This window comes from Ambystoma mexicanum, chromosome 3q (assembly GCF_040938575.1).
Source record: "Ambystoma mexicanum isolate Mex_15411 chromosome 3q, UKY_AmexF1_1, whole genome shotgun sequence".
Classification (NCBI taxonomy): Eukaryota; Metazoa; Chordata; class Amphibia; order Caudata; family Ambystomatidae; genus Ambystoma; species Ambystoma mexicanum.
In genome coordinates this window covers 1,234,035,852-1,234,052,467 of record NC_090926.1, presented here as the reverse complement: position 1 = coordinate 1,234,052,467, position 16,616 = coordinate 1,234,035,852, and the positions used below count along the sequence as shown (strand labels likewise).

Genomic DNA, 16,616 nt, shown 5'->3' with positions numbered 1-16,616 from the left:
GAAGTCGACGTATTTGTTTCACTTTCAAATCGGTCCTTCCCCACACAGGGAACATGGTTTTCTGTTGTGTCTGATCCCACGTGCCCTCTTTCCACCTTCCTGGGATTGGGGAGGAGTGTGTCAGACAGGGTTCCTCCAATCCTAGAGAGAAACTGGGCATTTTGAGGATGGGCCTTCTGTCGCCTCAGAACTTCGCTCCGGCCAGCCCATTTGCTTGTGACACTCCCAGCTGTCCACTCTGTAACCTGCAGGTTACATTTAAGTTTCAGCAGCAGGCTCATTGACAACCTGAGCTATCTCACCACGATTCAGTCCGGAGACCGGCGTTTTGCGCACAGATATCGCTACCTGATGCATGACACATGAACCCATGAGCGATCTTGCTAGGATTGAAACCGGTGACCTGCAAGTTTTATACAGGTCTCTACTTCAAGCCCCTAAACGTATGTGCTATCCTAACAGGGATTACATTACACACCATGTATGCTGCTAGTGCTCAGCCACAGAGCTATCATTGCATGTTATGGTATGATAACAGAGCTCTACAGTATCCCATGGTCATGCCTGAGAAGGCCATCCAGTCCTGGTCTTTTCTCTTTGGATAATGGGACTTGTTTTTTCCTTGCCATTTGAAAGCTAGGAAAACTACAAGTCCCAGAATTCTGTTAGGCAGAATCAGTGCAGTTCCCTTAGGGAGCACTACACCAGATTAGGACTACAGGGGAGAGCAATAAATCCCCTTTGGTATCAGTCTGTACCACAACGATTTAGTTGGTAGCTGTGGCTGAGCAGTCAGACTTATCTCAAGAGGGAGATGAGCAGTATTCAGGGTTTACACATTAGGCCCACTAGACCCTGGAACAAGGATCACTGACCAAACCTTTTGTAGTTAAAAAGTATATATATATTTATTTTATACACTTCTAATAAAACACATGTATCACAAGTATCAAGCAAATTAAATTAAGTCAAGGAAAAATATGCACACTCCTTATATGAATTGTAGACCAAGTGAACCAGGGTGAAAACTGAGCAAAACGGCAGAGTGAAAACTACGCACAAGGGATCCTCTACCAATTCCTCACAAGGAAGGGAAAGCACAAGTTATTAAGAAATAGGCTCTTATACACCCTAGCAACACTCCCCATCAGTTGTGAACCAGTTCAGCAAAACAGTGCATCAGTGTAAGCAATACTTAAAATGAAAACTGAGCAAAATGGCATTTCACAATGGTTATGCAGTGGGAAGAAAGAGTAGTTATAAGAAAGGGTTGCACCACACAGTTTGAATGGAGAATCAATCTCGAGAAGGCAGGTCTAACAAATGTGACCAGAGTCAGTAGGCCTGTGCCAGGGTTAGTGGTACAGGGCAAGGGCCCAGGAGCAAAATGTTCTCGTAGCTGCAGTCAAGTCTTTGGTTAACGATATTTGAAAAGGTGGTTGCAAAGGTTGAAAAGACAATGTTAAGAGAGAGGGGCGGCCAACCCAACAGGTAGGTAAAGGATTTAAAACACCTTGAGCAACACCGCGAAGAAAGGGCGGCCTGGCGGAACAATGTACCTTAAAATGAAGAAGTGGCTCCTGCGGTGGCGGTTGTTCCTGGTAGTTCCTGCAGTTCGGGTGATCCAGCAGAGGAAGAGATGCTCTCGTCGTGGAGGAAGGTTCGAGTTACTGTACTACCCAGGGATGAAACCAGCCGCGGTGCTGCCCGACGAATAAAAGGTATGCTCGGCCTCCGAGCACAGGGTACGGGAGATTCGACCAATGCAGGTCCGGGAAGACGATTGGCAAACTGGTTGGCCCCACCAGCTCAAGGGAAGAAGGCTCTTGCAGGTGAAGATCTTCTCTCGTCGTGTGGAGAAAAGTGGTGAGAAGCTGCAGCAGGGCTTCACTGGTGGTTCGGTCGATGCAGATGTCTTTCGCTTCTCTCCTCTTCGGCTTCTTAGTTCCAGTGGCGACGTCTTGCTCTTCCAGTCCTCAGGACCCTGATTTTATGCAAAAAGATTCCCATTCATACAGCCTAGCTGTCACTCACACAGGGGCGTGGTCATCTTGGCGGGAGAACCTCTAGCCTATCGGGATAGAGTGCGACATGGGCTGCTGAGGCAACCCTGTCCAGGGGTCCTACTCCCCCTCCCACACAATGGACCCACTCCAGACTCAGTGGCGCCAAAAGGAGGGCTTCTCGGCAGAAGCCCGCCAAACGGACGAACAAAGGATCCCCGACCTGGGTTAGGATTGTAGAGAAAGACACGAGAAAGGTTATATTAAAGTTCTGGCAAATAAAACCTAATGGAGCAAAGTTAATATTAAAATGCACTGGCAGTATGTTAGAGGCTGTCAGAAAAAGTGGTAGCCTCGAACAATGGGAAACTCCCATAGAGTAATATTTGCGGTCGAATATTTATGGTAGTAACCACTGCCACCAGCCAGAGACTTTTGTGAGAGGTACTGTAGGGTACACTCTCAAAATGAACATAGAAGAAAAACTATTAACCCCTTCCAGCACCTCCATAGTAAGATGGGTTGTACTGGTTTAGTTCATAGGATTTGACTAGTAAAGTCAATGGGGACTTTACATGCCCTGGGAGACAGTAGCCAGTCCCAGGGTATGGAGTCTGTTTGGGGGTCGCTACGACACCCCTGTGTCACTGCACGGAGGGTGCTGTGTAACACATGTGAATAAAGATGGTTCCTATGGGGTTGAGAAGATCCCATAAGCATTAAACACAAAAATAGCCTAGAACACACATAACAAAAAATGCCTAAGAGTGGGGAAAAAGAGTCTCACTCTTAGCAGGTAAATAGAAACAAACCCTTCAAATCCAGCAAAGCTGCTAGGGGACTCTTTAGGTAAGGGAAATTAGCCATAAAATGAGATTTCTCCCTAACAAATTCCAAGCAAAAACATGACTGCATGACCTTCTCCCACATGGCCACGGGAAATTTGAGAGCTCTGGATAATGATTTTATTATTTACACATTCACTTCAAAAAATATCTTGGCGGTGTAGTAAATAACCTCGCCAGAGGGGATGGAAAACTGAGCACATACAGAGAAGCACGCCAAGAAAATAGGTAGGTAAACTGCTGACTAATGTGAGATTAATCTGAGCTCCAAAGAAATAGAATTACATAGTGTGGGAGCATGAAATTAAAAGCACCCCACTCCCCATTTTGACGATCTGTATTGCAGAACAATCAGCTGGCTTTGAAAGGCAGATCTTCCATTCCGACTAGAGTGTTTATAGCGGGAACCTACCTTGCAAGAATCTGTGGCCCTGTTGTTGAATGCCATGATGTGCCAGGCATAGCGACTTGAATGGAGTTCTGGCTATCCGCGCGGGAGAGACCTGCCTCCATTGTCCAGTCCCATGATCATCCTAGCCGCCGCACTCCGGATTATTTGGAGTCTATGTGTCGTTGCTATGGAGAGAACTAGATGAATTGCATTCCAATATCCAGGCGCGAACCAGTTGTAATGAAGAAACTTACACAAGGTTAGAAGACGGACAAAATATGAGCGGGTCGTACGCGCTGTGGCATCAGCTACCTCACCGAACCGTAGTAACAGGCGAGGGACAAAGTCCCAAAAGGGAGGTCCAACAGTTGGAAGACAATCCCTTAAAGGGATTAATGTTCGATATCCCTATGTTTTTGATCTTATATAAGGAAGATCCATCAACATCTGAAGGATTAAACATCAATCGATGAGGCTGCTTCGATCAACCAACTTCCTCCATGCAGCGTTTAAACCCATTTGTCACATGGGTGTCCTCAACATACATGTTAATGGATAAGGTCTTCAAGCAGATTTATATCAAGATTTAACAGTAAGGGGTTCAGTGGTGACTCTGAAGAACCCCAGAAGGAATCATGATATAGGCCTCCAACTCAAAAGGTGTCAGGCAGCCAATTGAGTACACCCAATTAAAAAGGATTTAAGCAAAGCCATGCACTGATAAATGTGTCCCAAGAGTGGCGTGGAAAATGGCGAGGAATGCTGAAGAAAGGTGTAAAAGGCTAAGGGTTTTGCCGCCATCTACTAGACACCTAATATCGAGCATCACGTGATGACAACAGATTCAGCACCACATCCTGAAGCAGCCTGAAAGTCATCAAGCGACGAGTACTCTACGAAAGCCTGAAGACTTCAGGTGGCAATGGACTCCCATCAATTTGCCAGGATAAGGAAGCTATGAAATAGGGCAAAAAGCCAATGGATTCCTGGAGTCAAGAGTCCGCTTCTTCAACCAGGGTACTTCCGGTGCTCTTTTGATTCGATCTGATACAGCACGAGTGAAGAACGAACACTGATGACCGCACAGACATCAGCAGCTACCCTAGAGTGGGCTTCTTTTAGATAGCCGGATGGCAGGATCATGAGACTGCACAGTAGGATGGTGGTTACCATCATTTTCACAAGTTGTAATTCTGAGATTGGAGCAAATTGGATAAAGTAAGGTAGGGGCCGGGTTTGCCTCAGCCCACACAGCTGGCATAACAACATGTGGACCTTTTACAGGAGCCACCAAATTCAGCTCTGATTGGTTGTTTCCACCAGATAAACAAGGCTAAATTGCCACACACATGTTGAGAGGAAATAACCGGCAGGAGAGAGAAGAGGGAGTTTAAAGTTCTTCATAAATTAAAAATAAGTCCTCTTAAATGTTGGGGATGGAAAAAATTTCAAAGGAATAATATATTTTCTTGCTGATGGTAATGCTTTTCCTGTTGGCATGAAATTTAAAAAGATCGTTTTAACATTTTGATCGTAGCTTTTCCTTCGAGAACAATAAACGTCTGTTCCTAGGCCCTCGTTATGCCAGGATTTTATGTTTTGTCGTCCTGGCATCATCTGAGAGATCTCCATGGGTGCAACTGTATCTACAGTCATTGTTATTTTGGCATAGAAAATCCAAGATATTCTAAGGTTGTGAATTTCTTCTTGTAAAGATATAATTAAAGGGTTGCTCTTTAACCAGGGCCAGAAATGGTCAGGTGTAACATTTGACCATTTCTGGTGCTGTGAGAATAAACCAACCCTGAAATGGAAACCTGGTTGAGACCAAGCAAGAAACGTGTGCCAGCAAGGAAAGACCAAGGATAAAACAAAGGGTTTCCCACACACTGCTTGCCTGAACAAGAAGAGATGCTGTCCAAGGCTTGGCCGGCAATGTGCATAGGTTTACTGATCAGTTGATTGAGACCTGAATTAGACACAATGGTGCTCATTATAACTTTGCTGTTCCGGACCAAAATGCCTGAAAAATGCTGTTAATTCCGGCAATAGCATTTTTTCTGTACCGGCAAAGTACATGTCTGCCAGTGGGGTCCACGGATCTCCCGGCAGGCCTGACCTGCCGGTAGATCAGACCCCCACTGGCAGATAAATGACTGAATCACTGGCACCAGTGATTCAGTATTTCCCACCCTGTGTAGTTCTACGGCACTCCATGGGAATGGAAACTTAACGTTACTCCGCCACCTGTAATATCCCGGTAATACCAGGGTATCAGACGGCAGGGACAGTAATGTACCTTTCCCAGTATCCTGCCGGAATCTGTAGTGACCCCTAGGTCTAGCATGGTCTTGGTTTAAATATGGTCAGAAAGGTTAAGCCAATGATTTAAGTGTGGGACGATAACCATTCTGGAAGACCTTGGAACGAGTTATGCCACGCACCCTGTGAAACTGGGAAGGAAAACAGAATCCTGGGGTTTCGGGTGATGAGTAATAATAAAATTGACGATAAATGTGGCAGGAAAAAGACACATAACGTGGAGCCATATTAGTCCCGGTAATAGTGAGAGCTGAGCTGCTAATCGGGTCTCTGCCAATAAGGGCGACTCTGCCTGCTTTGCTCGCGGTCGTAACCGGGGTGCGGGCAAATCATTAACGGGAGCAATCAGATAACCGTGATGCCATTATGTAAAGTTGGTTCGGAAGAAGATCAGGAATAAGTTCATGAATTCCAATAAGTTGATTCTTAAGCACAGATCGGGCACTGATAGGCCGAGCCTTCAGGGTTTGATTTAAGGTAAGTTCGGTGAAATGTTCGGGCTACATATATGAATAATATATTGACAGTTGATATTTGGACAGTTACTAACCGTGCTTACCACAGTTTGGGCTCAGCATAGAGACAAGCTTCTTGCGTGAGATTTCACCTCATCTGCGGTGATAAGGTATAGTCGGCCTTAAGAGAAAGAAAAAAGATAGAGGGTATTGATATGACCACTTTAGCAGGATATCAGGCGTGGACAATGGGATTTGAGCAGGGTTTCCATCACTAGACATGGGCCCAGCACAGACAAGCACAGGTTAACTTGCCTCTGGCGCACAAGCAGCATGCCCGCTGAACCCACCCACTGTGCAAGCGCCTAGACACCCACACTACAGCGTAACATGTGGCCATTACATAGCTAGTCCAGCTACTCGCGGCCGCAACTTGAGGAGAGAGAATGGCTGTGCCCATAGGGGGCAAATAGTTGGGCCGGTGTCAGCCAGAGTTAAATAAAAGAATACTAAAATTAAGAACGTAAAGACAGTTCCCTCTCATGAGCAGAGCCTGCTCTACAAGGAAATTAATTAACCAGTAAGCACCCATTCGGGGGGCTTCAGTGGCTGGTAATGGCATTGTTAGCAGCCGGTGAAGACCCCGAACACATGCTTATTGCTACTAGCACTCCGGATTTTGAATCTGTAAACCTAGGGTGCTAATAGCAATGTATTTTGTTTGAATGTGACGCCCCGTTCATTCAAACAAAATACATACCTAAGATGGCCGCCATGGACCTGGAAGGCGTTTCCATGGCAGCCAGCAGGCACACGAGTGGCAGCAGCAGCGTTGGCAGCGGGGGTGTTGCCACACGAATCGGGTAAGTGGGGCGGTGGGGTGGGAAGGTACCAGATACCCGAGGGGAGGGGAAGGGAGGAATCAGCAGCCATCTGGCTGCTTGGAACGCAGGCTGAGGTCGTAGGATTAAGCCCACGATTCGAGCAACCTGATTTGTTGCTTCTCGTGCCCTGGGTGCTAATTGTAATTAAAATAACCAACTCTAATTCACAAAATAAACTAACTTGAAATATTTACAGCGAAGACCATGCTGCCCATGCTTCCACCAGAACTGGCAGGGCTGCAAGGAAACATATAAATCAGATCTTATATTAGCACCCGGGGCGGGGGACGCAACCAATCAGGTTGCTTGGATCGCAGGCTTAATCTACCGATCCAAGCCCGCGTTCTATGCCCAGGCCTATTAACTCATGCCCTGGGCCATTATCACCTGTTCCAACCCGTGGAACAGGTGATTATTGCTAAATTAACTAACAAAATAAGCTTGATTCAATATTTCTGCAAAACCACATCCCTGCTGTTTTAGAGCTGGGGGCGGAGTCATTAGTGTGATGAAGTCCCTTGTTAGATGCTGGATGATGGGGCTAAGGTAACTTTGAGGCTGGGAACCACCACCCAATCTACAATGTAGGCCCTGGAGGCAGAGCACGGCGGATCCCCAAGCTTCCCAGTCGCTCACCAGCCTTGTCTGTAGTCCCCCCTCCAGGAACCTTATCAACTCCTGGCTGACCGGGGCCTTACTGGGAAGGTGGTAGACCAGGAGAATGGTGCCCTGAGACATACCATGAGCCATGGATAAGGGACAGAATATAGAAGGCACAGACTACAGAGGTATTCAAACTATGGGACGTGACCCAAGCCTGAAATTGAAAAAATGTTTTCAAAGAAATTATTTTTTTCTTTTTTATGAATGGAGGAAAGAAAAAACGAGCTGTCCTAGGCAGGGACAACTCGTCCATAATGGGCGATGGGGTGTTGACAGTGGCCCCCTCACCCATTATGCAGGAGCCAGCCCAGTGAAACACTGAGCGCTCCTTCAGCTGCTTTTTCCAGCCGAGGGAGTGCTCCTTGGCTGGCTGAACTGTCAAAGGGAAACACTGTTTCAGTTCACCAGCCTTGCATAGCTCATTGGAAATGCTTGCTGGTGAACTGTATGTTTGTTGTTGCGAGGGGGAGCTCCTGCACCTCCTCGCACATACAGACAGAGCAGGCTGGACCGGGGCATTTAAGCACCCACGCTCAGGCTCTTGCACGCATGTGCAGGAACCAGGAAGCTCTTGCGTCCAGATTCCTGCTCATGATACAGGAGCTCCAGTGCTGGGGCAGAAACTTCAGGACCAGGGCAGAAGTAAAGTTTATGTTCATTTATTTTTTATTTAAATATGTGTATCGATGCGTGTATGCTTGGTTTATGAGTGAGTGTATGATGATGAGTGTTTGTATGAATGATAGAGCGCTTGCTGTGTGAATGTGTGTGTCTGTTTGTGTTGGTCCGTGAAGCTGATGTTGGCGAGTGGGGGGAAGGGGTTCTACAACAAAGGCACTTTGTTAGGGGTGTTAGGGAGAATTCTCTGTTTAGGCTGAATTTCCCTACCTAGTGAGTCCCCCAGCAGCTTTGCTGGATTTCTGGGGTTTAATTTTTTCTCCTGCCAAGAGTGAGACTCTTTTACCCTCACTCTTGGACATGTTGAAGTGTGTTTTCTTGGTTAAACCTTGTGTTGAATGGGCTATGGGGTCTTTTACTCCATAGGGCCTCATGTATTTTTGTGATGTGGGTCACACAGCACCCTCTGTGCCGTGACCCAGGGGTGTCCTAGGGACTCCCCAACATAGACTCCATACCCTGGGACTGACTACTGTCTCCCAGGGCATGTAAAGTCACCAAAGACTTTGCTAGTCTTGAATCCTGAACAGAACCAGTACAAACCATCATATTGTGGACGTACTGGCTGGGGCAATTCGATTGCCCCAGGGTCTGTTAGTCGAGGGGGCACGTCTCCGTCCCCCCTGATCGAGTTTTGGCTGGTGGCAGTGGAAACTACTTTTTATATTCGACCGCGAATATTTTCCTATGGGATTTCCCATTGTTTTAGGCTAACACATTTAATTATTTATTTACGGTAGCCTTAAACATACCGCCGGTTTATATATTTATTTTTATAACTCCGGTTGGGACTTTTTGCCAAAACTTGATTCTAAAATGGCGTTGGTGTTCACCTCTGTAACTCTGACCCAAAGTGGAGCCCTTTGTTCCACTTTTGGCGGGCTTCTCCACAGAAGCCCTCCAAAGTGGTGCCACTCTGTCTGGGGTACTTAGGAGGGGTGGAGGGGGATTTAGGCACCCTGGACTGAGTTACCTTGGTAACTCAAGTCGCACTCCGTCCTGATTGGCCCAAGTGGTGAGCCGCCCGGCTCACCACTTAGCATGTTTGAGTGACAGCTAGGCTGGGTGAATGGGGGCTTGTTGCATAAAAGCAGGGCTTTGGGGACTGGGACTTCAGAAGTCGCCACAGGACCAAGAATCCGACGAGGGAAGAGCTGAGCCGACCTGCTTCGACGACACCACCCGGTGGAGCCCTGCTGAACCGTCTCACCACTTTTTCCCGACGACCGAGGAGAACTCTTAACGGAGTGGCTCCTTCCCTTGACTGGTGGGGACAACCAGTTTTCGCCTTCTTTCCGTTCTTTGAGGTATCTCGTGGCCGCCTTGCCTGTGCCAAGCACCCCGGCAACCGGAATACCACACTTTACCCCCATACCGCGAAAGTCGGCACCAACCCTTTAACCGGAGGACTCCGCGGCTGGTTTCTTCCCGGGCAGTGCAACGACCCTCTTCTTCTGCTCTTCAGCGAGAACTTCTTCTCCCCTGACCGACGTCGAGCCCTGCTGCCACTGCCTGGAACAACTGCCACCGCTGGAGGATCCTTTCCGCTTAAGGTACTGTGTTCTGCCTGGCTTCCCTTGCTACCGACTGTACGGGGTAGATTTAGTCCCCGGCTTTCGAACCTGGGAGTGCCTGGGACACTTTGGCTAAACTTTCTGAGCCACTCTAACCTCTTTTTGACTCTTTGCAAGACTTTGAATCTCTAACTAACAGTGTGATCTTGGGCACATTTTCGCTCCGGCTACTCTAAGAGTGGGCCCTGCCTAGTGACTTTTGCTCACCTGTGACTTTATTCTTCTGTAAGCCTATTGCAAGTGCTCTGGACCTTAGAGTGGTGTGTCTAACCCATTTCTGCTTTTTCTCTCCCTTTCTTGGAAACTACTAGAGTGTCATCTAACGTTAAGCACTCACCTCTGTTTTAATTAAGTGGTGTTTTACCTAGAGTTGTCTAGATAGGAGAAAGGATTGAATCTACTTTCATTATAACTGTGTTGAAGTACTTTTACTATATTTTTGCTAGAGTGTTTTTAACTTATGTGTATTTTAAATAAATAACTATATACTTTTGAAACCAAGCTCTGGTCAGTGTTTGCTTGTGCTATTGTGTTTTGGTACATATTGTGTATACTTTACATACTGCCTAACTCTTCTTGAGAGAAGTCTGACTGCTCAGCCACAGCTACCAGGTAAATCTGGGTGGTACAGACTGCTACCAAAGGGGTTTACTGCTCTACCTGTAGTCTTAAATCTTTTGCAGTGTTCCCCAAGGGAACTGCACAGGTTTCTGCCTAACACTGGTGTACAGCGGTGGGATTTGTATTGAGTATACATTTTATTGTGCTTTAGATACCTTAGTGCAACTAACCACAAAGCTTAGCACTGAAAAAGTAAAACCTCTAACATGTCAGTTATAGAAAGCTATAGTCAAGAGTCCCTTGCAGCCAAAACTGCTGATTGTTTAAGAGTGCTCTGTAAACATAAGGATCTCCTGACTAAGGGCAAGAAAATGGAGCTGATTGAAAGATTGTTAGCTAACCAAAGTCTGGGTGATGGTTCAGAGGAACCTACCACTCCAGCGACTGTAGATGACAGTGTTGAAGTTAACATGGAGCAAAATGTTGATGTTTCTGAGGAAGAGTCAGAAGAGGAGGGTGAGGCTGTTGTAACTGTCCCCCCTAGGCCTCTGCCTGCTCTACCTGCTGTACCTACTGGACCTTTACCAGGTCCCACATTTAGTCCTCAGTACTTTGAACTGGAGAAAATGAAGCTAGAATTGGAGTATAAGAAACTTAATGCTCAAACTGACAAAGAACTAAGGCTAAGGGAAATGGAGCTCAAGTATGACTTAGAAATGAAGAAATTATCTGTTGAGAATGTTTCTCTCTCTGGCTCCTCTAGAAGTTCCAGTCCTAAAAGACCCCGGATGCCTAAAGAATTGGTTGGTATGTATGAGCCTAAGTTGGATGTGTTGGATTGGTTGTCTCTGTTTGAATATAATCATGGGCTCCAGAACATCACAGGAAATGACTTACTCACCTGGTTGTTCTCTAGGCTCCCCCCTGTTGCAACTGATGTGGTAATGGAGATGGGGGAGGAGGATAGGAAGGACTATGAATGTGTGAAACTAGCTTTGATAGCTAGGTTTGGGAAGACCCCTTCCCAGTATCTTAAGAGGTTTAGGAGCCTCAAAAAGCATGATGGTACCCCTTGGGCTACCTGGGTGAGTGAATGTTTGAAAAACTTAGAGGGATGGATTAAGGGTTACAAGGTGAACACTTATGAAGGTATGAAGAATTTGTTTATGTTGGAGACTATTTATGATGCCTGCTCTCCTGAGCTCAGACAACACTTGGCTGATTCCAGGGAATTAGATTCCCGGAAACTAGCTAAGGCTGCTGACTTGTGGGTTGCCAACAGGGCCACTCACAAGGATTCTGGGGTAACTCAGAAGAAGGATGGGGAGAAACAGCCTAAAAAAGACTCCAAAGAGAATTCTAATAATTCCTATCCCAAAGAGGGCCCCAACCCACAAAATAACCAGGGTAAGCCACATGGGAAACCTAGTCAGGCTACTGTACCTTCTGGCCACAAGCCAGAAGGAGGTCAGAACAAGCCACCCTTCCAGAGAGCATTTGGACAATGCTATGTCTGTCAGGGTACTGACCATATCAAAGGAGATCCCAAGTGCAAGGGTAAACCTGCAGGGATCAGCACAGTCTCCTTAGCCTTCACTCCTGAGGATGAAGTACAGATGGCTAGTGCCCACTTTGAACTCTTTGCTGAAGAACCCTTGGGTCTTCAAGCAACTGTAAACTTAGAGCCTATGGGTCTGGTTAGTCCCCAGAATAGGGTTGTGTATAACTCCCTACCTGTTAACTCTAAGGTGTATTATGTGGACAGTGTTCTTGTCAATGGCCAGGATACTCCTGCCAGGAGAGACACTGGGGCCAGCAGAACAGTAGTGGATGAAAGCTTCTTTCAACCTGAGGATGTGGCCAAAGCACCCAAAGGTCCCACTAAGATGTCTGGAGGCCCTGTCCAAATGGTTCCTATCCTACCAGCCCTCATTCAGTGTAACAACATGACAGTGAGGATCCCTGTCAGTGTTCAGACTGAGGTACCTGGGAAGGTCCTGTTGGGGAATGACCTAAGAACTCTAGGAGTAGTGTCACATACCCCCAGGCCTCCCAGTATGGAGAAGCAGAACTTAACCAAATTGGCTAGAAAGGCTACCTTGAAGGACCCTTCTAAGCCTGTGGGACCCTCTACTGAGAACCCCACTACAAGCCCTGGTGTTAGTAAGTTGACCTCTAACCCAGGCACATTTCAGGATAGTATGCTAGGAACATGGGCGCCCCAACCAAGCTCCATCATTGTTCCCCTAGTCTCAGAGTCTCTGACTCACCCTACTTCTGAGGAAGAGGTGGATAGACCAACTAGGCCCCTATCTGGACCTGAGAGAACTGGTAATTCTCAGTGCTGGTGGAAAACCAGAAAAGAAAAGTCTAAGGCCAAAAACCTTCAGACTGTTGGACCTTCTACTGAAGACCCCAACTCAAATCCTAATATTAGGGGGGAAACTCCTAAAATAGGTAAGGGTAGATCTAAGAGGAAGGGGAAGCAGGTACATTGCCTAACCCCAACCCCTCCAACCAAGAGGCCTAAGACCCAACCTGCTCCCACAAGAGAGGTGGTGAGGAACCTTGGAGGCCCCTCTAGATCTAAGGGAATCCTTTATAAGGACCCCTTCAAAAAGCCTAACATAGGTTCAGAAGTTGTCCCAACTTCTGAGGGACTGGTCAACCAGATCCCCTATAACAAAAAGACTGATGTTCCTCAAAGGGTTTGTAGGTCCTTTAGCTTGCAAAAGAAAACCTTTGAGTTCTCCCTTAAGCATAGGTCAAGGTGTCACCATCAAAATGCTGATGGACTCTCTAGGATGTATATCATCGACTAGAGGTATGAGGTTCATCCAGGAGTGGATTAAATCCTCCTGTCCCTTAGTCTGGGGGGGGCGAGTGTTAGGGAGAATTCTCTGTTTAGGCTGAATTTCCCTACCTAGTGAGTCCCCCAGCAGCTTTGCTGGATTTCTGGGGTTTAATTTTTTCTCCTGCCAAGAGTGAGACTCTTTTACCCTCACTCTTGGACATGTTGAAGTGTGTTTTCTTGGTTAAACCTTGTGTTGAATGGGCTATGGGGTCTTTTACTCCATAGGGCCTCATGTATTTTTGTGATGTGGGTCACACAGCACCCTCTGTGCCGTGACCCAGGGGTGTCCTAGGGACTCCCCAACATAGACTCCATACCCTGGGACTGACTACTGTCTCCCAGGGCATGTAAAGTCACCAAAGACTTTGCTAGTCTTGAATCCTGAACAGAACCAGTACAAACCATCATATTGTGGACGTACTGGCTGGGGCAATTCGATTGCCCCAGGGTCTGTTAGTCGAGGGGGCACGTCTCCGTCCCCCCTGATCGAGTTTTGGCTGGTGGCAGTGGAAACTACTTTTTATATTCGACCGCGAATATTTTCCTATGGGATTTCCCATTGTTTTAGGCTAACACATTTAATTATTTATTTACGGTAGCCTTAAACATACCGCCGGTTTATATATTTATTTTTATAACTCCGGTTGGGACTTTTTGCCAAAACTTGATTCTAAAATGGCGTTGGTGTTCACCTCTGTAACTCTGACCCAAAGTGGAGCCCTTTGTTCCACTTTTGGCGGGCTTCTCCACAGAAGCCCTCCAAAGTGGTGCCACTCTGTCTGGGGTACTTAGGAGGGGTGGAGGGGGATTTAGGCACCCTGGACTGAGTTACCTTGGTAACTCAAGTCGCACTCCGTCCTGATTGGCCCAAGTGGTGAGCCGCCCGGCTCACCACTTAGCATGTTTGAGTGACAGCTAGGCTGGGTGAATGGGGGCTTGTTGCATAAAAGCAGGGCTTTGGGGACTGGGACTTCAGAAGTCGCCACAGGACCAAGAATCCGACGAGGGAAGAGCTGAGCCGACCTGCTTCGACGACACCACCCGGTGGAGCCCTGCTGAACCGTCTCACCACTTTTTCCCGACGACCGAGGAGAACTCTTAACGGAGTGGCTCCTTCCCTTGACTGGTGGGGACAACCAGTTTTCGCCTTCTTTCCGTTCTTTGAGGTATCTCGTGGCCGCCTTGCCTGTGCCAAGCACCCCGGCAACCGGAATACCACACTTTACCCCCATACCGCGAAAGTCGGCACCAACCCTTTAACCGGAGGACTCCGCGGCTGGTTTCTTCCCGGGCAGTGCAACGACCCTCTTCTTCTGCTCTTCAGCGAGAACTTCTTCTCCCCTGACCGACGTCGAGCCCTGCTGCCACTGCCTGGAACAACTGCCACCGCTGGAGGATCCTTTCCGCTTAAGGTACTGTGTTCTGCCTGGCTTCCCTTGCTACCGACTGTACGGGGTAGATTTAGTCCCCGGCTTTCGAACCTGGGAGTGCCTGGGACACTTTGGCTAAACTTTCTGAGCCACTCTAACCTCTTTTTGACTCTTTGCAAGACTTTGAATCTCTAACTAACAGTGTGATCTTGGGCACATTTTCGCTCCGGCTACTCTAAGAGTGGGCCCTGCCTAGTGACTTTTGCTCACCTGTGACTTTATTCTTCTGTAAGCCTATTGCAAGTGCTCTGGACCTTAGAGTGGTGTGTCTAACCCATTTCTGCTTTTTCTCTCCCTTTCTTGGAAACTACTAGAGTGTCATCTAACGTTAAGCACTCACCTCTGTTTTAATTAAGTGGTGTTTTACCTAGAGTTGTCTAGATAGGAGAAAGGATTGAATCTACTTTCATTATAACTGTGTTGAAGTACTTTTACTATATTTTTGCTAGAGTGTTTTTAACTTATGTGTATTTTAAATAAATAACTATATACTTTTGAAACCAAGCTCTGGTCAGTGTTTGCTTGTGCTATTGTGTTTTGGTACATATTGTGTATACTTTACATACTGCCTAACTCTTCTTGAGAGAAGTCTGACTGCTCAGCCACAGCTACCAGGTAAATCTGGGTGGTACAGACTGCTACCAAAGGGGTTTACTGCTCTACCTGTAGTCTTAAATCTTTTGCAGTGTTCCCCAAGGGAACTGCACAGGTTTCTGCCTAACACACTTAAGAAATGCCTTTGATGTACAATCCCCCTCCCCACCTGTTAAAATAAGCTCTCCGTCTGTGGCGCTGTGGAGCCCAGGGGACTTGGATGGTATTTCTTTACTGGATATCTATCATAGATGCCCAGTAAAAAATAACATGCTTTCCCCATGGGCCCTCCAGCGCCTTGCATACACACATAAGCACATTGGTTGTGTTTGTGTGTTTGGTACTGTAGGGCCCAGGGGACAGGGTGATATCTTTTTACTGGACATCTATGATAGATGTCCAATAAATACCATACCTACCCCCTGAGCCCCCCAGCGCCATTTGAAAACTGTTGGGCTTTTTACCCAATTTTTTTTTAAAAGTATGCTCTAAAATGCAACATTTTAACAAATTATTTTAAAAAATGTCCTTGGGGGAGAGCCCCATGAACCACCCTTGATTGGTTCGGGCTCCCTCGCTACACTCTGTTACTACGGCAAAACTAGGAGAAATATATATGCCCCTCCATTAAAAGAATTCACCAGCCGCCACTGGCCTTGGGACTGTGGCGGGAGCAGGATTGGGAGGGCGGGGCATGTGATAGTTGTGGGAGTAGGGTAGTGAGAGCCCAGGGACTTTGGTGGGATCCGGGTGGGGAGAGCCTAGGGTCTGTGGTGGGGTGGGGGAGCCCAGTGACTGTGATGGGAGCAGGATGGGTGGGAGCCATGGAATAGTGGGGGGGGAGCAGGGTTTGGAAATCCCAGGGTCTGTGGTGGGTTGGGGAGAGCACTGGGACTGGGCTAGGAGGGTGATGAGGGAGTCCAGAGACAGTGATGGGAGCAGGTGGGGGAGCCCTGGGACTTTACTGGGAGTAAAGTGCAGTGACGGCACAGGATTGGTCATAGCCATTTGGACTTACTGCCATTTGGTATTTTGGGGGGAGGCGGCCTGCCCATATTTTGCCTGGGGTGGAGGGGCCCAGGCCCAAAACATTTGAGGACCACTGAGCTATAAGGAATAGCAACTGTTACCCCCCTGGGTGAAGAGGTAGCCTCGGGAGCAATTTCTGATTCAGCAGGGGGAGACACCAACCTCATTATTTCTATTTTATTTTAATTTTATTGTGTATTTGTAAGGCGCTTATACATCAAGAAATTGTGTTTCAAAGCGCCCACAGAGCAAGGTATGGGAGCAGGGGATCAAATAGGCAAAATAGAGAAACACTGATGAAAGAAATAGGCGGTCCTACTAGGCCATCTGAGC

At 47.3% G+C, this 16,616-nt stretch overlaps 1 protein-coding gene across 3 annotated transcripts in view; it reads left to right on the top strand.

The window, feature by feature from the left end:
• RGL3 (ral guanine nucleotide dissociation stimulator like 3) overlaps positions 1–16,616 on the top strand; it is a 577,979-nt gene that overhangs the window by 424,392 nt on the left and 136,971 nt on the right. The window lies entirely within an intron of this gene.